Source organism: Aquarana catesbeiana, linkage group LG10 (assembly GCF_042186555.1).
Source record: "Aquarana catesbeiana isolate 2022-GZ linkage group LG10, ASM4218655v1, whole genome shotgun sequence".
In the NCBI taxonomy this organism is placed as follows: domain Eukaryota; kingdom Metazoa; phylum Chordata; class Amphibia; order Anura; family Ranidae; genus Aquarana; species Aquarana catesbeiana.
The window spans coordinates 183,278,997-183,303,973 of record NC_133333.1 but is presented as its reverse complement, the minus strand read 5'-3'; the positions used below and the strand labels follow the sequence as shown (position 1 = coordinate 183,303,973).

Genomic DNA, 24,977 nt, shown 5'->3' with positions numbered 1-24,977 from the left:
CCTAGCTTTTCCCTGCTGGGCGCTGTGGCTTCTATGTTTGTATGGTACAAGAGAGCAGACATTGCTGGACCGAATGCTGAACTCTCTTGTGGCGCATATGGCCTGTGGGCTGGACACCCCTGCTCTAAGGTGCATGAGCATAGCGGTTCTTTTTGTAGCATTACACAGGTGTTGTGCATCACCTTTTAGCATTGACATGCATTTTCACATGCGTTGACCTGTGTGTGATCATTGCATTTTTGCATTTAGAATTTGGAGTGGATAGGATTAACAGTGTTCAACCAAGACTTGATAATACCTGTTGCCAGGCCCTTGGTCCCAAGGAATTGTTGACGGTGTCAGAAAGAACCAGGAGCCCTCTCGCATGTTTTTCATCAGTTCCAGCTCCTACAGACTTTCTGATCAGAAGTTTATGGGACTGTTTCCGTGCAGTCGCTGCCTCTGCATTCACTTCTATGGGCTGGCTGCAAGGTGGATTCACACACAGTAGACAAAGACTCAGAATGGAAGATTTTATCATCCCTCTCTCTAGCCTTCTTTCTTGTTCTTTTTCTTATTCTTTCTCTCCCTTCTTCTTTGTTCCTCCCCCTCTTTTCCAATCACTTCCATGTATTCTCTATTTTTATTCCACATCTTACTCCTTGGTGGGGGGTGGGGGGAATGGGATGAGTGGCAGTGCTGGTGGGGAGTTGGGATGAGTGGCAATGCTCGGGGTAGTTCCGATCATCCAACTTAGGTGCTCTTGATCAAGGTCATCTGCTGATCTGAGAACTGTAGTGGGGACTTTTAATGGCAACTATAATCACAGGTAATGTTACACACTGTGTCTCTGACTTTGTGGTGTCTCATAGCAGTGACACCTATGCCGAAATCAGGAGATAGGGTCTCCTCCAACCCTTCCCACCTCACATTCTTCACCAGTCAGCTAACCTCTAGTCTCTGCCCCCCAGCCATGCCATGAACTGAATGGGCGGCTGCGAAGAGGCTGAGTGGGCGGCCACGGGCTCCAGGAATAGCCCAGCTGGGCGGCCACAGGCTCAGGGACAGCCCTGCTGGGTGGCTGCAAAAAGGCTAGGAGAGCGGTGCGGGCTTCTGGAACAGCCCAGGATTCGGTGACCCCTGGTGAATCATCATTCGACCCCCAGGTTGAGAACCACTGCCCTAGAGGGAGCCAAGCAGATCACACCCCTGACTCCATAATGGAGCTGCAATAGGGCTCTACTGTACATCTTTACTGACACTGCTTAAAACGTAATTTTGCTACCCTTTTATGTAGAAGGTTATATATTTCAATGAAGTGGTCTCTTTTATCTGTGAGTGTAGGTAGAACTGTGGTTAGGCTTTGTGAATGGTATTGATCTTCATTCTCCGACCTTGGTGTGGTTGCACAGAAGAGTTGATGAGATGATAACACACCTCGTAGTGATTTAATAAACCGCAATGGCTCCATGATCTGCAAAGCCGGCAAAGAAATGTGTATATTCATCTGCTTTCCTAAGACCTTATAAAACTTTACAACCCAGGAGTTCACTCCTCAGCTGTATGGAGAATTAGATTCCCAACAATGTATGGCTCTGAGCACATGGTTTGGGTCAAAGAAACTATTACTAGTCAGGCAGTAATGGCTTCCCATCCTGATCGGCAGAATGTTTCACTATAAAACCCTTGACTGACAGACTGGCAGAGTTCTCTGTGTAACAAGATCAGTAGAGAAGAACAGATGGGTAAAGCAGTCCAACCCACAAGGAGCTGAAGTCTGGTTTGGCTGGGTCCTGTAAACATCAATGTGCAATTTTTAACTGTAAATACAATCCAGAGTAGAAACTGATTGCTGTATTTGAAGTCAGGAAGGAATTTTTTCCCCTCTTGAGACATAATTGGACAGAACGTTCTCTGAGGTTTTACCTTTTATTCTACAGGTCAAAGATTCATAAACCAGACTTTTTGGAGCCTCTGATAGTGATGATATATTAGTCATAAAGTATTTAAACTGCTTATCTGACTTTTACTATAAAAATAAGAATATCTCAACTTAAAGGATAAGTTCACCATTTTAGAAAATATAAATGCGCATATTTTTACAGAAAAATAAAACGTGCATTCATTTTATACTGCAGGAGCCTAAAAAAGAATCGCACCCATAATCAGTAGATAAACAAATGGAAAAAATACTAAAGCACTGATGTGGATGTGTTTGGGTGATGTGAAATCATTAAGTGATACAAGCTGCAACCAACCTAATAGTGCTGTGTCACCATGACTGAAAACAAAAATAATAAAAATATATATTGGTGCGCTAAATATCAAATTCCCACCCTAAATAAATCACTGATGTGTCATGATAAATATCCAAATTGCCAGAGTGCTATGTAATAATCAATAAAAATATGAATATATACCACAAATATAGTATCACACTGTGTGCTGTATATACACTATATCACTATGAAATAAGAACATACATATGGGGGTCAAATAATCCCTGCATAAATAAATTACCATAAAAATGCAGAAGTGAGTAATAAATAAACAGCCAATCCCTACTGATTCATAACTGTGAACATTTTTTTTTTTGTGGAAATATTAATCCAGTTTTATGCCTTTAAATTCACTTGCTGCTTTCCTCAAGTTCACCGTTTGAATGATGATTCACATGAAAGAAATAAGAGAGCGCATCATTGTGCAATGATACAAGTACCATGAATCTGTATACTGAATTTAAACCACTCACATTTATGTAGTAGCTGGGGCGCTTTAAAATCAATGGTCAGAAGTTTTGACACTGCTCACACAGCATCTACTGTGTTAACAAACACTTTCGATACCGTCAGTGACTCCTCCTCCCAACGCTTTGCGTCACATGACACGTGACTTTTTCAAGGGTAGCCATGTGACCACGCTCACTATTTAAGCTGCTGCCGGCGTCATAGTGGTGTCGGTCGTCAGCGAATCATCATTCCATTGAGCGCATGGTTTAACAATGCTTACAGTTTATTGATAAGTTACAAACAATACACAATATGACTTTTAATAACGAATAATACTGAATATATATGAAACTTTGGTTAAAAATTATTTGACATAGGTAAATATATTCGACGCAGGTTAAAAAAACTAAAAACTACAATACCAGACTCCCTCCTGTGGTTATCATGGGAATTGCCTCCATTTCGCTAATTACCTCGTATTAACCTATACTCTTACTCCCTCATGTGGTGGGTCATAGATATATCCTCACAATAAATTTTTTTTCCCTCATGTGGTGAGTCATAGATATAACCTCACAGTGGATATCAGAAATACCACCCATGATACATATATACTACCTAATTAAAATACCAGATTGGTAATAAAATTAATTAAAATCTAAAGATCTGAAATAAAACAATTTAAGTCAAATTCAATGTTCAAGCCCCTCGGCGATAAAGTGCACAATTCAAAAATCCATCTGGACTCACTTTTACTTAGTTCTCTGATTTTATTGCTTCCCCTCCAGTGGGCTTTGTATTTATCTATAGCCCAGAATTTTAGACATGTGGGATCTTTATTGTGATATGATGCGAAGTGACGTGATACGCTATGCTTAGGGAAGCCATTTGTAATATTCTGTATATGTTCTTGTATACGCTTCCACATAGGTCGCTTGGTTCTTCCTATATCCGGAGAAGCGTTTTGCCGGCGGTATCACAGCGCTGCCCCATTGATTTCAAGGGGGAGCAGTGGTGGAGGAGTGGTGAGTTCACCGCTCTTTCACCGCTCCAAAGAAGCTGCTGGCAGGACTTTTTGTGACGCCCTGCCAGCGCACCGCTCCAGTGTGAAAGCCCTCACTGGAGTGAATGGAGCCACTTCTTTAGGGCGTTTTTCAGGTGCTATTTTTAGCGATGTAGTGCCTGAAAAATGTCCCAGTGTGAAAGGGGCCTAAAAAAAGTCCTGCTAGCAGCATCTTTGGAGCGGTGTATAAACTGCTCCTGCCCATTGAAATCAATGGGACAGCGCAGCTATACCGCCGGCAAAACGCCGCTGCGGCGGCGTATTGCGGGCGGATTTAACCCCTTTTCGGCCACTAGTGGGGGTTAAACCCACTAGTGGCCAAATACCGCCGCTAAAACGATGGTAAAGCTGCGCTAAAAATAGTGCCGTTTTACCGCCGCTGCCCGCCCCGCCCCAGTGTGAAGGCCCCTTTCACACGGACGGACCACTCACGTCCGAACTGAACGGACACTCCATAGACCTCTATGGAGGGTCGGATGTCAGTGGTGACATCCGACCCACTCCAATCCGAAAAAGTGTAACTGAGGAAAAACCTATTTTTCCATCCGTCTGCGGATTGGATCGGGTGACGACGGACTCTACGGTCCGTCATCATCCGATCCCCCATAGAGGAGAGCGGCGCTCTGACAGGTCCGTCGCTGCACAGTATGCAGAGACAGACCTGTCATCTGCCTGCTCAGCGGGGATCAACGGAGCGATCCCCCGCTGAGCAGAGCAGGCTCCGTACACGGACACGTCCACGTGAAAGAACCCTAAGGCCAACGCCCTTTGTACAAAAATCCACAGGAAAGTTTGTACAAAGTCCCATCGTGTGTATGAGGCTTAAACACCAGAAATTCAAGTTTTCATATCTTTAAAGGTCACCATACACTGGGCAATCAGTTAGATCTTCCATAAATTAGATTCAGTGCAAGAGCCTGTTTGATTTTCTACAATTAGAAGTAATTCTTACAGTGCATCTTCCTATTACCGCTTTAGCCTAATGCTTTCTTTCCACTATTTCAACCCCAAAGTTGCGTGATTTACAATGTGCTTTTTCGGCTTGTTTTCCACTATTGCGACTTGTCATGCCACTTGGGACTGAAAAGTTGCATCACAAGTTCTACCCCATGATTTACAATGAGTACCGTTCATATGTGTGCGACTTCAAGTCGCAGCAACTTCAAAGTAGTCCCTGCACTATTTTGGTCCCACTTTGATGTGACTTGAGGTCCATAGACCTCAAAAATGCACAGGCATTGTTTCAAGTTTCAGCAAAAATTTGCGGGAAACTCGCAGCAAAAAACACGCGACTTTGGGCTTGCAATAGTGGAAACCGAGCCTTAATGCCATGTCATGAGACTAGTTCAAAACAACTGAGAAAAAGTCGCACTGAAGTTGGAGCAAAGTAGTGCAAGAACTTTTTTTGGAGTTGCACCAATTAGAATGGGGGAACATTGAAATACATGTGTTTTGACTTGTCCTGCGACTTCACATGTGTCAAGTCGCACAACAACTCGCAGTAGTGGAAAGAAAGCCTAAGGCCACTTGGGACTGAAAAGTTGCATCACAAGTTGTACCCCATGATTTACAATGAGTACCATTCATATGTGTGCGACTTGCTTACGCCCATGCCATATACACAGCGGGCACACATCTTTATTACAGAAATCCATATTTTGCATGGAAATTAACCACTTGCTTACTGGGCACTTAAACCCCCCTGCTGCCCAGACCAATTTTCAGCGCTGATCCATTTTGAATGACAATTGCGCGGTCATACTTAGCCAAATGTTTTTGTTTTTTTGTTTTTTTTTTCCCACAAATAGAGCATTCTTTTGGTGGTATTTGATCACCTCTGTGTTTTTTTTCTTTTGTTCAAAAAAAAGAAAAGACAGATTTTTCTAAATAATTTTGTATATTTTTGGATATTTTAATATTAAATTTTGCAAACAGGTAATTTTTCTCCTTCATTGATGTACGCTGATGAGGCGGCACTGATTAGTTACACTGATAGGCAGCACTGCTTGGGACCACTGGTGGGCATGGATAGGTGGCACTGGTGGGCACAGATGAGACAGAATTGCCTCTTCAGGACCAATGTCTCTTGCACCTAAGCCGGTGATCAGCTTTTATTTTTATCCTCATGCTGTCAGCGTGAGGAGAAAAAATAAGCAATTACCGAGCTTTAGTTTACATCATGTGATCAGCTGTCATTGGCTGACAGCTAATCGCGTGGTGAGGGGCCAGGACTGGCCCTTATTTCGATCACCCGAGTCTCAGTGCGCGCCCTGCAGGGAGCCCGTCCTATGACAGCCTCCCAGAAATTCAGGTCCACGCTGTGGCCGTTGTTTGGCTATAGCACAGACACCAAGTGGTTAATAGAAAAACAGATGCAGATTTCTAGGACTGGCCAAAAATAATGTTTAGAGTCAAAGGCAACTCATGACTTTCTATTAAAGGTCTAAATGGGCCATTACCATGCATCACAATTGAACTTAGTAATGTGTCTTTGCAAAGTTAAACTAATTAAAATCCTTTCTTATTTTTGCTTGGGGATAGACTGCAGAGGGATTCAAAGTTTTGGGGGATGTCTACACCCCTTATAGGGTGAAGACAACTCCCAAATTTTGCCAATTTCTCATTCAAAATTATTCACTTCCTGTCACATAGCCAAACAGGAAGTGAGGGTAAAACCCTACCAATGTATGTCCTTGGGGACACAGGTCAATCTAAATAGTTTCCCCATTCGGGAAATTGCACTCTAGCATTTTGCCATGTACATCCCAAATTATTATGTATCTTGGGGTTTATTTACTAAAATCTTTGCCTCTACATGATTGGATGATAAAATCACCATTGCTTCCCCTCTGATTTGCATCAACTACACTTGTATTGCAGAAAAGATTTGCCTTTAATAAACCCCAAAATACCTAATAATTTGGGGTGTACACAACAAAGTGCTAGAGTGCAATTTGCATAATGGAGACACTAGTTAGATTGACCTGTGTCCCCAAGGAAAAAAATATGGTTAGGGTTTTACTCTCACTTCCTGTTTGGCTATGTGACAGGAAGGAAAGCCAATGTTAAGAAAAGGGACACAAAGCCCCCAAAAAAATTCATGATTTCCCGTAAATGTCCACAATTAGAATAGAAGGATTGTTTTGAGATTGATTTTAGTTCAGTGCTCTAAATCAGTGCTTTTCAAACCTGTCCTCAAGTACCCCCAACAGGCCATGTTTGCAGGTTTCCTTCATCTTGCACAGGTGCTTTAAATCAAAGTACCACTCTGCAATGTTACTTTCCTGGTCACCATCCATGGCAGCATACGCACAATCCATGCATGTGCTACCATGAAGGCAAAATACAACAAACCAAAGTAACAAATAAATTGCATAAAAACACATCTGTTTTACAACAACATAACAAACAAAATACAAAGAGAAAATACATGTGTTAGAAACTCGATAAGGACACCCAAATGTACTCTCTTGCCGTACGCATCAAAAACGCACTGGACTGCATCAAAAACGCACCTACATGCATCAAAAAACGCACTGCAACACATTTGTCCTTATTTAAGGTTAAGAAAACCCCCTCTTTTTTCTTAACCTTAAATAAGGACAACTGTCTTGCAGTGCGTTTTTGTTGCATTTAGGTGCGTTCCAGTGCGTTTTTGATGCATTTTACAGTGTTCCAGTACAGTCCAGTGCATAAAAAATGCAGCATGTTCTACTTTTTTTTCGGGAACTGGAAACACACTGGAACTGCAAGCACTGGTGTGAACTATGCCATTGAAAACCATATAACCTACTTTCCATGCGTTTTTGATGCAGAAAAAAATGCACTGGACTGCATGTGGTGTGAACTGGCCCTTAAGGAATAAAAGTTATTTAAAACTACTCGCGGCTATAATGAAATGTCGGTCCGGCAATACACATAAAAGTTCATTGATAAAAACAGCATTAAGAAAAAAAACAAAATTAAGGGAAAAAAATGTGTGGGGTTCCCCCGAAATTTCATACCAGGCCCTTCAGGTCTGGTATGGATATTAAGGGGAACCCCGCACCAAAATAAAAAAAAATGTCGTGGGGGTCCCCCTCAAAATCCAGACCAGGCCCTTCAGGTCTGGTATGGATTTTAAGGGGAACCCCGCACCAAAATCTTTTAAAAATGGCGTGGGGGCCCCCCTCAAAATCCATACCAGGCCCTTCAGGTCTGGTATGGATTTTAAGGGGAACCCCGCGCCTGAACCGTACCAGGCCACATGCCCTCAACATTGGGAGGGTGCTTTGGGGTCCCCCCCAAAGCACCTTGTCCCCATGTTGATGAGGACAAGGGCCTCATCCCCACAACCCTTGCCCGGTGGTTGTGGGGGTCTGCGGGCGGGGGGCTTTTCGGAATCTGGAAGCCCTCTTTAAGAAGGGGACCCCCAGATCCTGCCCCTCCTTTGTGAAATGGTACCATTTCACAAAAAAGTGTCAAAAATGTTAAAAATGACAAGAGACCGTTTTTGACAACTCCTTTATTTAAAGCCTTCTTCTTTCCATCTTCTTCGGATCTTCTTCCTTCTTCCTTCCTTCTTCCTTTGGTTTCTTCCTCCAATCCTCCGATCCTCTGCTTCTTGCTCCGGTGTTCTCGCCCGGCATCTTGTTCCGTGGCGTCTTCTTCCCCGCTTCGTTCACGGGCCGCTCCGCATCCATGGAAGGCTCCCGCTGTGTGACGCTTCTCTTCTTCTGACACTTATATAACGGAACCATGCTTCAGAGGGGGCGGGGTCACTGGGTGGCCCCGCCCTCCGATATATAAGAAGTGTCAGAAGAAGAGAAGCGTCACACAGCGGGAGCCTCCCATGGATGTGGAGCGGCCCGGGAATGAAGCGGGGAAGAAGACGCTGTGGAGAAAGATGCCGGACGAGAACACCGGAGCAAGAAGCAGAGGATCGTAGGAAGAACCAGAGGAAGAAGAAGATGGAGGAAGAAACCGAAGGAAGAAGGAAGGAAGAAGACCCGAAGAAGATGGAAAGAAGAAGGCTTCAAATAAAGGAATTGTCAAAAACGGTCTCTTGTCATTTTTAACATTTTTGACACTTCTTTTGTGAAATGGAAGGGGTACTTTTGTACCCCCTTACCATTTCACACAGGGGGGGCCGGGATCTGGGGTCCCCTTGTTAAAGGGGGCTTCCAGATTCCGATAAGCCCCCCGCCCACAGACCCCCACGACCACCGGGCAAGGGTTGTGGAGATGAGGCCCTTGTCCTCATCAACATGGGGACAAGGTGCTTTGGGGGGGACCCCAAAGCACCCTCCCAATGTTGAGGGCATGTGGCCTGGTACGGTTCAGGAGGGGGGGCACTTTCTTGTCCCCCACTCTTTTCCTGCGGCCTGCCAGGTTGCGTGCTCGGATAAGGGACTGGTATGGACTTTTAGGGGGACCCCCACGTCCTTTTTTTTAAATTTTGGCGCGGGGTTCCCCTTAAAATCCATACCAGACCTGAAGGGCCTGGTATGGATCTTGAGGGGGACCCCACACCATTTTTTTTTTTTTTGGCGTGGGGTTCCCCTGAAATATCCTTACCAGACCTGAAGGGTCTGGTATGGAATTGCAGGGGAACCCCACACATTTTTTTTTTCTTAATTTAGTTTTTTTTCTCAATGCTGTTTTTATCAATGAACTTTTATGTGTATTGCCGGACCGACATTTCATTATAGCCGCGAAGTGAACCAGCGTTAAAAAAAAAAACCTATGCAAATGCATTTACGTTGCTTGACATTTACTAAGATTTTGCCGGTGCAGTGAACCAACGCATTTGAACAAGCGCAAATGCCATTTGCACATGCGCGGTGCATAAATTGACCTCCCGCAGTTGTAAATGGACTTACCGGTGCAGCAGGCTTGCTCAGAAAAACTTACTTTCTCATTCTATTTTGGGCATATTTGTTACTTGGGCAGTTAATACTATACTTCCTCACATCACCCACATCACCCACATCACCTCCATAATATTGGCACTTCCATCTTGTTTAAAGTTTAAGTTAAAGATGCTGTGCGCCATATCTATAGTGGCATACCGTTCGCCTCCTCCCGTGCGCTGGGAAGAGAATAGTAAATGGGGAATTGCACTGTGTTACCAGCGCAATTGTTTTGTAAATAAGAAAAGGTCCTTTGCGCATCGACGTGCTCCGCAACTCATGGCGCAAATGCTTCGTAAATCAGCCCCTTTGTCACCTTATTGTACCATTAATTCATTTGTTCACTGCATTTGATTTACACAGATATTAGATCAATTGTATGCACTTTATTATTGTTGTAATAGTCACATACCAACATCATTATCTAAGGATATAGATACTTATAGGATTTCAACCTTTCAACCGCAGTCACTTTAATTATTAGTACCAGGTGGAGCAAACTGTCTTTTTCCTAACCATGTATATTTAGAAGGTTGGAAACCAATTTTTCAATTTACATTAACATGTGAGGGATAAAGTGAGATTTTAGTGATGGGTTTGGATCTGCTTTAACATGTTTTAGTTAGATGGTAAACCTCAAGAACAATTTTAAACAATGCAGTAAGCGAAAATTGTCCATTATGCAGGCAATGACTATAAAACATTAGCATTCAGTAGTTATGTAGCCTACCAAGCATTATCACCCAACGTGGACGTCCCTCAAAGCTGGTCATACACTACACAATTTGACTATAAAATCTCTACAATCTCCTTTAGATTTACCAAAACTATGTCATAGGAGGACAAACCGAAACAAAAACTGTTCAGTTTGTATAATTCAGTCAGGCCCTTGCACTACATAGTTAATGGTAAATCTAAAGGATTTGCACAATCAGATTGTATAGTGTATTGTCAACTGTCCCTAGATCACAATGTGTCCCTAACACTGTCTTTTACCAGACTTATTCAAGCGGAACTTCACTCTCCTCTTCTTCTATTTTTGGCACTTTTTTTTTGGGGGGGGGAATGGGTCCCTGGTTTTGACAGGTTCCTGCTCCCACTCCTGGTCAGATCGCCGCACCGATCCAATGGAAGCTCTCTTTACCCGCCCCCCCACTCCTAAACTTCTGGGACACGTTACAGGTCCCAGAAGGCTGAGGGACCATTCACAGTGCAGTGGGCAGCTGGTTGTGAAGCTGCAAGGAATCACAGCCAGCTACCCACAGTAAACATGCCGACACTGGGGACCCGTTGATTGGCAAAGAACCAGTTTGGGATCTGGACCTCTGAACAGGTAAGTGTCCTTTTATTAAAAGTATTTGTAGCTGCTGACTTTCAATTTTTTTCCCAACAGGACGAAGAACCTCTTTAAGTTTGCGCATCAGCACTTGTCCAGTTCACTTCCACCCTCTTATGTGCCAGACACATTTGATGCATTCGCCCTTTACATCCACCACAGATTCAAATACTAAGAATCCTCAGAACTTTCTCCACACCCCTGTTCTTTCTTCTCCACTCTCCTCCCCCACCTACTTATATCTTTCTTCGGTTCTTCTCTTTTTTCTCTCTCTTCCCCAACATTCTTTCTATCTTTGGCTTAGAGACACATGACCTAGTTCATGGCCTACGAGGCACTCTTTACCACCAAAAATATGAAGACTATGTGACGGTATTAACCAAGCTCTCAACTTATTGTGTGGTTTCAGCTACACTGTATCACTACGCCATTGTAGATCACTTCTGCATCACCATGTATTCTCTCTATGTGCCGGTTTAAAGTGTGATTCATATGTACCATGTGTCCATACCAAAAGCCTTCTTATGGCTTGTCTTCTTCTATATTGAACACAGCTTTCTAATCTTAATATATATATAATGTTAAAAAAAATTAAGAACCTGCAGGGCAAATGCCAGTGAATGGCTGAGGAATGCAGGCACATCTAGTTAAGCAAAGCTGTCTAGATTCATAACCTTAAAATGATTTTAAAGCCTAAACATTTTTTACTTTAATGTATTCCTTGCATTAAAGTAGAACTATAACCAAAACTTTTTTTTTTCATTTTGGATAGAATAAGGGATGGCTATAACTTCTGTAAGATTTATTGTTTTGCCGTCTGTGTCCCATTCGGGAGATTTCACATCACTTCCCATCTCATAGCCAAAACAGGAAGTGAGAGAAAATACCTGCAAATTAAGAGCATCTCTTGGGGACCCCCCAGGTCACCAGAACCAGTGTGTCCCCATTGGAAGATTTCCCCTCTATTACTGTTCTGGGGACAACTCAAAATTTAGGATTCTTTCACTTTTGATGATAATGGTAAACAGGACAATTAGAAAGGGTGAATCTCCTAATGGGAGGCACAAACAGCAATAAAAACCTGATAGGTACTCTAATCCATATCCACTCAATCCAAAACTAAAAAAAAAAAAAGTTTTGCCTTTAGTTATACTTAAGGTAAAAATGTTGAGGTACTAGTATCCCCCCTCACCCCCCCCCCCCCCTTATACTTACCTGAGCCCTCATTTGATCCAGCTCTGTGCCTGTCTGCAGTGGATCTTTCTTCTTCTCCCCACTCTCAAAGGCTCTGCTGAGAGCAGTAGAAGCTATTGGCTGCTGCTGCTGTCAATCAAAGCCACTGTGGAGGGGTCAAGCCCCACCGTCTGTCTCTCAGAAGAAAGCCCACATAAGTGCCCCAATAGTAAGTAACTTCCTATGGAGCACTCGCCAGCGGGGAGGGGCCAGAAGCACCAGCAGGGATCCGAGAAGAGGAAGTTCTGTACAATTCCACAGCAAAGAGCAGGTAAGTATAAACTGTTATTTAAAATAAAAATTTAAAAAAGGCCCATACTTACCCGCACTGTGCAATGGTTTTGCACAGAGCAGCCCCAAACCTCTTCTTCTGGGGTGCCCCGCCAGCGCTCCAAGCCCCTCCTCTTCTTCGAGTGCCTCCACAGAAAACCACTTTTCATGGGGGCACCCGTGTGGGCTCGCTCCTGAGTCCTGCTGCTGCATCCATTGACACACACTCCCCTTTGCTCCCGTGTCACAGCTTTTGATTGACAGCAGCAGAAGCCAATGGCTCCTGCTGCTATCAATCTGTCCAATGAGGAGAGCGACAGTGGCGTGCGCATCACTGGATCGGATCAGGCTCGGGTAAGTAAAAAGGGGGGTCTGGGGGGAGCTTCGGCAGAGAAGGTTTTTCACCCTAATGCATAAAATGCATAAGGCTTTACAACCACTTTAAAAATTCCCATGACCTTTGAAAAAAAAAAAAACAACTTTGCTTTATGTTACCCCATCTCTTTGCATACAAACAAGTTGATCCCATCTCCAAAATAAGAGAACAGAATGGCTAAATAGATTGAGACCATTGAGAGCAGCCCATAATTTCCATTAAAAAGATGTCAATGGCAGCATTCAGAAATCAGCTTAGCTTAAAATATTGCTATTCATTATTTGTACCAGCAGATGGCAGCAGTACTCCATAAGATTGTACACCTTATAGCTTGCTATGTACTAGGCAGAGAAAAAGGTCACTGGATACCAGGGCTGTTTAATACCAATAACAATGTTACAATGTAACATCATTTTGTTAAAAATGTAACTGCAAAGTTCAAGAGAACAGGATAAGTGGAAATATAGTTAGCATTAGAATTAATGTTAAAGCGAGATTCCGGCCAGGATCATTTTTTTTAAAAAGTCAGCAGCTACAAACACTGTAGCTGCTGACTTTAAATAAGTAGACTTACCTGTCCTGGGTGCCCGCGATGTCGGCCGCCCGAGGCCGACCCGTCCCTCAGCTCTCGGGTCCGGCACCGCCATCCTAAGTTAGGGAAACAGGCAGTGGAGCCTTGCGGCTTCACTGCCAGTCTCCTACTGCGCACGCGCGAGCGGCGCTTTGTGAATGGGACGCGATGTGTTGTGGGACACACACAGTTCCCATAACACACTGCGCCCCAATCCCCAGAAGACAAAGCGGGAAGCAGAAGACTGAAGATCACCGCGGTGTAGGAAGAGGCAGATTAGGAAGACTGCCTAGCAACAGCCATTTCACATAAGTTAAAAACAATTTTTTTAGGTATTTTTTATGCAATTTTTTTTCAGGGTGGACCTGCACTTTAAAGTATAACTAAAGCCAAAACTTTTTTTTTCGGCTTTGCATAGAGGGGAGAGGGATTGGAACACAAGTTTTCATTGCTGTCTGTGCCTTTGGGTTATCCCCAGAAAAGTAATAGAGGAGAAATCTTCCAATGGGGGCACTAGTTATGGTGACCCAAGGAGTTCCCTTAATTTGCAAAGATTTCCTCTCACTTCCTGTTTGGCTATGGGATAGGAAGTGAAGGGGAATCTCCCCAATGTGACAAAGATGGCAAAAAATAAACCTTACAGGGGTGATAACCCTCCCTTACTCTATCCAGAAAAAAAAAGTTCAGAAGAGACTCATGCAGATAACAGAGGGAGGAGAGAAAAACTACAAACCACTTAAGTAGTCTGTATTGAGAAATTGAAGGATACTTTTAATGAACCTTTGTTGATGAAATATGTAATTTCACCACAAAATCACTTTGCTCACTCCTAATTACAATTTCCACATCCCACGGTATAGCATTCATTTCTTTCTTGCATGATCAGAAGCCTGTTCACACCCTCCTGCCTGTCAAGCTGTGTCTGTGCAGCCGCTCTGTCCCCATATGCTTACATGAGCTGCTTTCATGCAGCACCTGGTTGCTTAAAGTGATTGTAAGGGTTTGTCTTTTTTTAATTTAAAATGACAAACATTATTTGTCATTTTAAATTAAGAGTGGCCCCGAACCTGCTCTTCTGGGTCCCCCGGCGGCTCTCGTGGCTCCTCCCATCAGATAATCCCCTAGGAGTAGCGCTTCCCCGAGGGGGTTACCTTGTGGGCGCGCTCCCGAGTCCAGCATTCGGCGCCCATAGCCACCAAATGTATGACTCCACCCCCCCCCCCGGCGCCCGCGTCATTGGATTTAATTGACAGCAGCGGGAGCCAATGGCTGCGCTGCTATCAATCTAGCCAATCAGAACACAAGACACTGGCTAGAGCTGGTGTGCTCGTCCCCGGCAGAAGAAAAAGAGGATTCAGGTAAGTTAAACGGGGGCACTGGGGGGCTGCTGCACTGCAAGAGGTTTTTTACCTCAATGCATTGAAAACCACAAAGGTTTACAACCCCTTTAAGCGGCATATAAAGTCAGCCCATTCATGGCATACAGGCCTCAGCATCCATGTGAATGAGGCCTAAATAAACATATGTATGAAAGCAACATGTCTTTTATATTGGGCCTTGATTCCTTATGCTGCATACACACGATCAGAATTTTGGTCGGAAAAAGGTGTGATGGCTTTTCCGACGGGATTCCGCTCAAGCTTCCCTTGCATACACACAGTCACACAAAAGTTCTCTGAACTTTCGACCATCAAGAACGAGGTGACGTACAACACTACGACGAGCCGAGAAAATGAAGTTCAATGCTTCTGAGTATGAGTCGAATTGTTTCCGATCATGCATGATTTTTTGCTCGTCCGAATTGCATACAGATGAACGCATTTTCGGATAGGAACTTTTTCCGACCGAAAAATAGAGAACCTGCTCTCAATCTTTTGCTGGCTGGTATTCCGCCAGCAAAAGTCCGATGGAGCATACACACGGTCGCATTTTCTGACCAAAACCTCTCATCGGAGTTTTGCTGGCGGCATTTCCGATCATGTGTAAAGGGCATTAGAGTAGCCATACACGATAAAAGATAAGCCTGATGAAAGAAAATTATCTGACTAAATCATTAAAGTGTTACTAAACCCAGGACCCTGCATTCACTATATCTGGTCTCCCACAGTGCACAGAACATGGAAATGCAATTATTTTAGTAAATGCTAAATAACGTTTCTCATCAGCAGTATATAGCAGTCTTGTGCCATCTATCAGTGCCCAGCCGAGCACTGGTTAAAGCTTGTAGGAGGAGTTTTCATTCTCCCCTGACTGTCCTATGAGGCTGCAGGACCCCTGACTCTCTGTCTGGACAGTGCTGATTGGCCCTGTGCTGATCACATGCGCCCTCCCAAGAAAAAAAAACTCTCAAGCGATACACACCAAACTGAGCGTGTGCAGAGTGACTCCAAAGGCTCTCTCTTATCAGGAGATGGATTGGGACTGTGGAAGAAGGGGAGGATCAGAGAAGACAGGATCACACAGTCTTTTTTACACAATGCGGAGGATTAACCCCTTAGGTTCCACAGTGAGTATAACAAGGATGCTTTACTGCATATACAGACTGATTTTACTGTTGTGGGTTTAGTAACACTTTAATTGCCATTCTTCCTTGCAGAGAAAAGTGGAAATCCTTCCCCAGTATACAGTATATACTAAAATATTTAGTACACAGAAAGAGTAAAAGTAATTTTTATTATAGAGAAGTTATATAGCGCAGAAGAGCTTTACAATATAAAGGGAGACAGTACAGTTATAGTACAAGAGGGTTAGGAGGGCCTTGCTCATGAGAGCTTACAATCTAATAGGGAGGGGGTTACAAAAATATTTTTTTTATTTTGGAAAAGACTGGACCTTTAAGCGGCTGTCCAGCCCTTGTCAGTAGCGTCACCACAGCTTATTAGTGACTTCAGTGGTTGCTATCTGTGGTCGCTATTTATAGGCGTGCATTCACAGAGAGTTTTGGTCCCGTGCTTTACTTGCACACGCTAGGCCCTATTTTCAGCACCTGAATGGACACAAGGGGCATGACAGGTACCTGTGTGTCCTACAGCACGTAGCACCCCGAGGGAACTAGAGACACTCGAAGAGGCCGACATACTATGAGGAGACGATTGTGAGGTAAGGTGCCGCAGAAAGTTCCTTCAGAAGGGGTTTATGTCCTCCTACAACATGATTTAATGGGACTTATCTAAGTCAGGAGTCCAAGTGAAGCTCAGAAATCAAAACCTGGACTTCACATTTCTGATTCTACTGTCCATTTAATTACTATTTTTAAAAAAATCAGCTATTGATTCTGAAGTCAAAACTCCTGGGGGAGATCTATCAAGCAAAGCAGCAAATGTAGACGCACATGAAAGTCAGTCTGGTCCGTATTTAGTACAGAGTATACAACGAGAATTTGTTTGTGAATTTATGACCCCTGCATCTGCAATCGCAATCTGAGACGGTTTTGCAAAGGTCTGGGACGGATTTACCCCTGGAGATGAGATGGATTTTCACTTGGGCTTGGGGCAGGTTTTATATTGCTGTAGTGCTACTTTGGAGAAGCGGGGTACAGCATATTTTATGAACTAAGCTGCAATCCTGCAGTAAATCTGTCTCATATGTGTCTCATAATCTGTCTCACTTCTGCTCAGCATTGCCCTGATCTTTCTCAATGTGCATCGAGCAATCAAGAATTTCCAATCAGGAGTCACACTCCTCTGCTAACTTCCAATTGGCTGCTATGAATATCAACTTGCATTATGTCGTCAACCTGTTACATATAGTTATTTACATAGTCAGGTTGAAAAAAGACACTAGTCAAAAAACATATACTATGCATATATACTGTACACAACCCTATACCCACAGTTGAAATATGTTCATCGGCAAAAGGGTAGGTTTTAACGCCCACATGCCGCACATATGCGTCACTGGGATGCTGATGTTTCTGCGCAAAAACCGCGATCGCTGTACAGAGACCGAGCTGATGGTGGAAGTGAATAGTAACAGCTAGGCCTCTCTTAGCAACCGTCTTAGTAACATCTTGGGAGTTTTCTGATCAAACCTTATGAAGTACGCAAATGGCCTACACCTATAGCAGTGGTATTATTTAACACTGGTGAAAGCTGCACAGTTTGGTCTTATCTGCAGATGTCCCTTATCTGTCTGGGCAGTTTTTTTGGTAAAGGTGAACCATGCCTTTAAGCAAGGCAGAAAAATCAAAATGCATTGCAAGTGACGCTGTACTCCTGCAAACATCCTAATTACATCACTTTGGGGTTTTGTTGATCATCATACACCATACACCATACACCATTTGTACCTATACAATAGGCAGGGGAGGGCAGTTACTGCTGTCTCTTTCTCTGCGTATTATTATTATTCACAATACGGATCCTTATACCCTTGTGGATTTAAAGGTAAGCTTGTACAATCAAGGTGGTATTTCACTTTTTATGGGTATATTATTATTCTGTATAGTGTATGAAACAAGCAAGTTACTTTTTATTTTGTTTACATTCAATCACTTTTATATACATTTCAAGAAAATGTGTTACCTATTATGGTCTTTTTTACAAAGGTGAACACATTAACACCATATCCCTATTCTCCAAAAATTTTCCGTATACATCCACTGCTTAATGGCCCTGTAATCTATTTTTCATGAAATTGTTACTAAAGGCCTGTACACACGATCGTACTTTTTGACAACAAACATGCAAATTAGCTGTTTTAGGGCAACATCCGACCGTGTGTACGCTCCATTGGACAAACTTTTTCGGTTTTCATCGGACTTTTGTTGGCTGTGCGAACGGACAAACTTTCCGGCAACAAAAGTCAGATGGAGCAAAGTCTGATCGTGTGTACACAAAACCATCGGACTTTTGTACAAACTACAAACACGCATGCTCAGAACCAATGCAAAAGATCAGACAACAATACAGAAGTTGACCAAAGGGTGGCGAAGGAGAATTGAACATCCTCTTTTTGAAGTGACGTCACTACGTTCGTGTTTGTTGCCGAAAAAGTCCTGCCGTGTGTATGCTTAATAAGTTTACGGCCAACGCCCTTTGTACAAAAATACACAGGAAAGTTTGTACAAAGTTTGATCGTGTGTATGAGGCTTTACTGTGTTTTCTGCCTCCTTGTAATGTCCCCCATGTCCAGAACCTCTCCTTTTCTCCCTCACTTCTGTTTGTTTGAAATGAGCAGTACACATTTGTTTTGGTGATGTGCACTGCTCTATGCACACTATAAACCCTCATGCACTTTGCAGTGTAGTTGAGCATCATGGGAAATGTAGTTCCAAAACATCTGGGGTGCCAAGGTTCATCATCACTGTGCTATTCCATCTCAGATCTCGGGAGTGAGCACGAGAGGGTGGCTACATTCCTACATACATTGGGACCATGGAGAATAAATGTAGCCACTCTCTAACAGGAAGCCAGAGCACAGCACCAAAAAAAGAAAGAAATGTAGAGATTTGGAGGAGGCTGAGAGCAATAGAAGGGACTTATTAGACTTAACGTGGTACTAAACACACACTTTGGAATTTATTTACTAGAGCTGGAGAGTGTAAAATCAGGCTCACTTCTGTATAGAACCAATCAGGTTCCAACCAGGTTTTATTGCCAAAGCTTAACTGAACAAGCTGATGTTAGAAGCTGATTGGTTCCTATACAGAAGTGAGCCTTATTTTACACTCTTCAGCTCTAGTAAATAACCATTTAATGTACATTGTCCCCTTTCTTTCTGTATACGAATGATGGTACTGTAATTAATTTGATTTTTAAAAAATACCTTTTTTCCTAATCAATATACAGCTGTCACATGACCCAGCTCTCTCCCAGCCTGTGTGCAGGGAAACCGTGGCAGGAGGAGCTTCTAGTCCTTTGTTACTTGTCACATGTTCAAAATAATAAATACACAGCCTTTGGAATACAGAGTAAAAAAAATAATATCAATACATTTTTTAAATTGTCATAAAAATATATATTTTAAATCAAATCTTTATTATTTTTTTGGCAATAACATGGTCTGGGCAGATTTCTGGCAGTCACAGACTGTGTCACGCCCCTCCAGCCTGTGTCTTAGAATAAGAGGGAGGTAAAGCCTCCATTATTTAAGATGTAATATCCCGCCCCCATTGTGTTTAGCTGGTTAGTAGGCATGGAGGAGGGAGGTACTGGGCTGTCATTTACCACTGTGTATACGCCCACATGCGTGACTCTATAGTCACATGGGCTGCTCAGATGTGATAGGGAGGAAATGCTCAGCATAGAATCTCACTGAAAACTAAGCATGTGCAGAGCTGCCAAAACTGCTCTGCAAAATCCCTAGCTGCAGTAGGGACATGGACAGAAGGGGAGATCGTGAACAACAGGATTAACCAGTTTTTATGCAGAATACTGAAGACAAATCCCAGAGTGATTATGAACAGCACGTAACACAGCATTTATTGATAGTTTATTTAATAATGTGGGTTTAATGACACAACTATAACTTAAAGTGGATGTAAACCTGATTTGAAATTTGACCTAGGCACATATATCTGTAGTGTTTACTCATCTCTATCCAAAGCCCTGAGTCCTGTGTCTTTCTGTTGTTTCGTTACTCTGTTGTCAGCATGATAACTTCTGACAAGTTCTCTGACACAGGAGATAAAACCAAAATAAATAGATTAGCAGAGAGCTTGTCTTGTCACAGCACAGCTCTGAAAGTATCTTCGTTCCTCTGCCTATATGGAGTGGGGGTGTGTGCCTTTCCTCCAATCAATTGTCACACAGTGTAAGCCAAGAATCCACTCCTACAGCTGAATGAGGAAGTCAAATTTCTAACACAATGTAAGAATTCTAAAGAATATAGCAAGCCAAAGACAGCAGATATACATGTAAAACTTATGTAGGGAGATTTTTTTCATCTCTGTGTATCATCTGAGGCTGTTCAGATATATCCAATTTAGATTTTAGTTTTGGATAGAGTGGAGAGGGATTAGAACACCTGTCAAATTCTTAAATGCAGTCTGTGTCCTCATTAGCTAGGTTCACCCTCTCTAATTGTCCTGGGATCAGGACTGGGATCGAAAGTGAAAGAAATTCCCAGAACAGGAATAGAGGGGACATCCTGCAATGGGGACATTAATTCTGGTGACAACCAGGGATTGTCTCTCTTTGAAGAGAATTCCTTTCACTTCCTGTTTTAGCTATGGGGCAGGAAGTGAAGAGAAATCTCCCCAATGGGACACAGATGACAAAAAAACAGACAGGGATTAAAACCTATTCTTACTCCATCCAAAATGAAAAAAAATGCCTTTAGTTCCACTTTAAGAATTCATAATTGAGTAGTGTTTTTTAACCAGATTTTTGTGTAGGGACTATTTTTGGAATTCTGTTATCACTCAGCTGCTACTGAGCACCATTAAGTATACTTTCTAAATTGCACGCTGAAGAATATTTTTCTATAATATTGTCTGTGTATGTTTGTGTATTTATTCTGGTGTGAAAGAACACTTACACTACAGATTATAGCTGAGCATATAACGGTGCATTCATGCAGGATGTGAGACACATTACCTCGGACTTTAATAATATATGAGGATATACTTGTAAAACAGAGTTTAAGAATAAAAACACGTTAAAGGGAAAATAATCCCATGCGACGAACAACCAGATACTGGCCATGAAGGATTTGTTCCCCCTCAGCAAACCTCAAGTGTCTGGAACTGACTGTGCCTGCTGTGACTGAAAGCACAGACTGACTATTCCAAGGTCATGAAGGACCTGAGAGATAGACAGGCTCACATTAACCCTTGCTGTGTATAAGAATATTATTTCATTAAGTCCTTGGTAATTTGAGTATGTGCCCTGACACATTTTTCGTACTCTATACTCTGTACATTTAATTGTTCTTCAGATATGTATTTGACAGGCAGTCATGTTGCGTTCACTTGTGGTAAAGGCCTCTCAGTGACCCGACCCTGGCCTGGACCTGATAAGATAATCCGTGAGACATGACCTAATTTATGTGTAAACCACACATAGAGAATCCATTTCTTCATGCAGGTGTCTGTGCAGAGCAGGGTGTCTGTGAAGACGTTGTTGACATCTTTAACATTCCAAAAGCACAAAACCAGAAAAAATTTCTATGAATGGGCGTGGGTAGATACATCAAAACATTCAACATCTATTGCAAATCAGATTGTCCTTGAGGCTCCATTCATGGGTATGGATAATTTGCTGCGTTCAGTAGCAGCTAAATGCCGCCTCTGGACGTAGGAACACTCTGTGCAATGCTGTATACAAACTGGCCAATTAGCTGCGGCCAGAACTCCACAGAAACACCGACCCTGAATGCACACTGGCTGCATCCGGGGTCGGTTGGAGGCTCCTTTTGCATGTAACCACTCAGGTGAGTGGTTAAATGCGAACAGCGGCTGCGCCCCCCATTGATTTGTATTGTACAGGGTCCTGTTGGTCATACACTTATGCCGCGTACACACGACCAGTTTTGCCGTCTGAATAAACTCCGAAGGTTTCTCCAACGGAATTCCGCTCAAGCGGTCTTGCATACACACGATCACACCAAAGTCCGACCGTCCAGAACGCGGTGACGTACAACACGTACGACGGGACTAGAAAAAGGAAGTTCAATAGCCAGTAGCCAATAGCTTCCGTCTCGTACTTGCTTCAGAGCATGTGTCGTTTTTGGTCCGTCGGAACAGCATACAGACGATCGGTTTTCCCGATAGGAATTGGTTCCGTCGGAAATATTTGGAACATGTTCCATTTCTAGGTCCGTCAGAATTTTCGAAAAAAAAAGTCCGATGAGGCATACACACGATCGGAATAGACGATGAAAAGCTTACGTCTGACTTTTTCTGTCGGACATTCCGCTCGTGTGTACGTGGCTTTTGGGGTTGATTTACTAAAGGCAAATAGACTGTGCACTTTTCAAAAGCACAGTCAAAAGAGCTTATTAAATGAGCAGAAGCTCTGCTGACTTTCCATCTTCCAATCATGTGCAAGCAAAAAAGCTGTTTTTGTTTGGGGTTTTTTCATTGCACGTGATTGGATATTCTTTGCAAAGTGATACTTTACCTCATTTATTAAGCTCTGGAGCAATTGCCCTTGCAGAGTGCAACTGCAAAGTGCACAGTCTATTTGTCTTAAGGAAATCAACCCCAGTGTGTTCAGGCCAGCAAGAATCCAATTATTTTCGTCGGTGGCTGCCCCTGGCCTTCCCCATGCATCCATGTAAATATAAGTCTAATTTGGCAAATACATACGTACTTATATACAACAGGTTTTTTTCACATAATTCTGACCCCTGATGCTGCAATCCTGGGCAACTAACTATGACAGCTTTGTAAAGGTAGAATGTAGATGAGAGAGATTTTTGCTTAAAAAAAATGCACAATAAAAACATGGTCAGGGGCAAGTTTTACTTTGAGACAGTGCTACTTATTGTCCAACTCTGTAAAAATTATCCTTTGCAGTGGGAGGGTGCAGAGTTATATTTGCTCATTTAGGTCTAGCAGAATTGTAAATTTGCTTACCTGATCCTCCCTGCTGCTAGACCAGTCCCCACAGCATCCCCCACACTCCAGTAACTTAGGTCATGATGTTATCAAGACCAAGATAGTACTGAAAAACACCATCCTGCACTCAAGTGTGATGATCAAAGTCAATTGATCCTCTCTGTTTCTGCTCTGCTCCAAAGTCTCAAACCACTCTTTGCTGCCCTCTTAGGACTGGGGTACTCCCAATGCACTGCACACTGTGAAAACAAAAGAAAGGACACACCAGCCTAGCGCATTATGCTTATACACTATTTATTGATAAGATAAGAGCAAATATTATACTCACAAACCAATGTATGAACAAGCTCATCAATATAATCCAGAAACAGGTATGCCAAAACCATTGCACAAACTTTTTATCACTGGAAGAAGCCACGCAGGTCTACAAAGGCTAACACGTTTCAAGGGGTATCCCCTCTTCTTCAGAGCCAAGTGGTCTATTACCTGTAGCCTGACTTTTTTTATCTCCTAAAGTGACTGATGAGAATCCTAAGTTCTTCCCACTGGCAATTTGGGTTGGGTCAATAAATGGTGTATAAGGATAATGTGCTAGGCTGGTGCGCCCTTTCTTTTGTTTTCACAGTGTTCAGTTATCGCAATGTAGGGTCCACAGCCCTAGATTGGACCTCATGACGTCGAGGGACAGTCCACTGCTGACACATGGGGTAGCACCATCTGCTGGGGCAGCAGAGGATCAGGTAATAGAGTGCTTTTCCTCTCTCCTTGACTAAACAAGCCGCTGACCCTAGAAGTGTGGGTGCATCCCCACTGCAAAAGGTCATTTTAGAATTTTTTGAATTTTTCGGAGTTGGGCTTTAAGTGCAGCATCTCTTTACCTTTCCATTTTTTTTGGGGGGGGGGGGGGTTGGCGCAAACAAGCCATCCAACCCACCCAGCCCCGCTTGCAAGCCCGCTAGCCCCGCACTTACCGCATCTAGGTCCCGGATGGCTTGCCCGACTTCTCTTCACAGACAATCCAGTCGCTTCTCCTTCTGGCAAATCTGGTTTCAGGACCCAGTTCCTGTCCTGATTGGCCGGGAGGAGAAGCAGGAAGACAATAGCGAATGTTGATTCGCTATTGTCACAAGTGGGTGGGCTCAGGCGACACTGCTCTGCACCCTGAGCCCACCCCTTTTGAAGCCAATTAGAGCCTCCGGCTCTAATCAAGTAATTTGCAAAAAAAAGCATAGAACTCTATGTGACTATTGCCCTGCTTGGAGGTTAGGGGCTGGGCACATAGACATTAGGGAGTGTGGCGCCCCTTGTGAACGGGCCGCCGCTAGTAACAGGTAAATCCAATGCGTTTCAGGGGAGTTGCCTCCCCCTTCCTCAGGGCTGTATTCATGATGGGAACAGGCTTCTGGAGGTAACTGGAAGAGCATTGCAGCTGAGATTGAGCATGCTAGAACATGAAGATCGAACAGCTTTTCAGGGGCCTCATTCCAAGCCGCATCGCTGCCACAGAGGAAGATTTCAGCTAAACCTTGAGACAGCAGCATCACACTGCTGTTAAGTAATGTCCCTTGTGCCTATTTTTTCACCTATACTTAGACTTTAAGCTTGCTGCTCTGTCATTGACACAGGCATTCACTCGCTGGATAATGTCCTGGCTTCGATTGATGTTTCAAAAATCAAAGAAATGCTTTTGGACTCTAAATCATTTGTTTGGCCCTCCCTCTGGCTCAAATACAGCAGTAAAAACTTGACAATGCTTCTAATCCCTCACAATTGTATTCAAAGCTAACGAAAATGTTTGGGCTATAAATATATATTTTTGGACCTCATACACATGCTTAGCAGCTCACTGGCACTTTTTAGCGCCTGGGGAGCCACCAGTACATACTTGCATACGTGGGAAAACAACCAGAGGCTGGGAGCCTTTGTTCAGCAGATGCTGTTCCTACATTTGTATGCGTGGCCCCGCTTTAGGAAGCACTCTGCTGATGATCAGAAGAACATTTGGTAAGCACCATTTTAACATCTGG

At 43.3% G+C, this 24,977-nt stretch overlaps 1 protein-coding gene across 1 annotated transcript in view; it reads left to right on the top strand.

The window, feature by feature from the left end:
* The first annotated feature begins 16,366 nt into the window (after positions 1-16,366).
* The window catches only part of PERM1 (PPARGC1 and ESRR induced regulator, muscle 1), a 30,239-nt gene continuing 21,628 nt past the window's right edge, over positions 16,367-24,977 (top strand). Inside the window, exon 1 of the mRNA XM_073601317.1 lies at positions 16,367-16,547. The gene's annotated coding sequence lies outside the window, so the exon portion shown is untranslated. The remainder of the gene's footprint in view (positions 16,548-24,977) is intronic.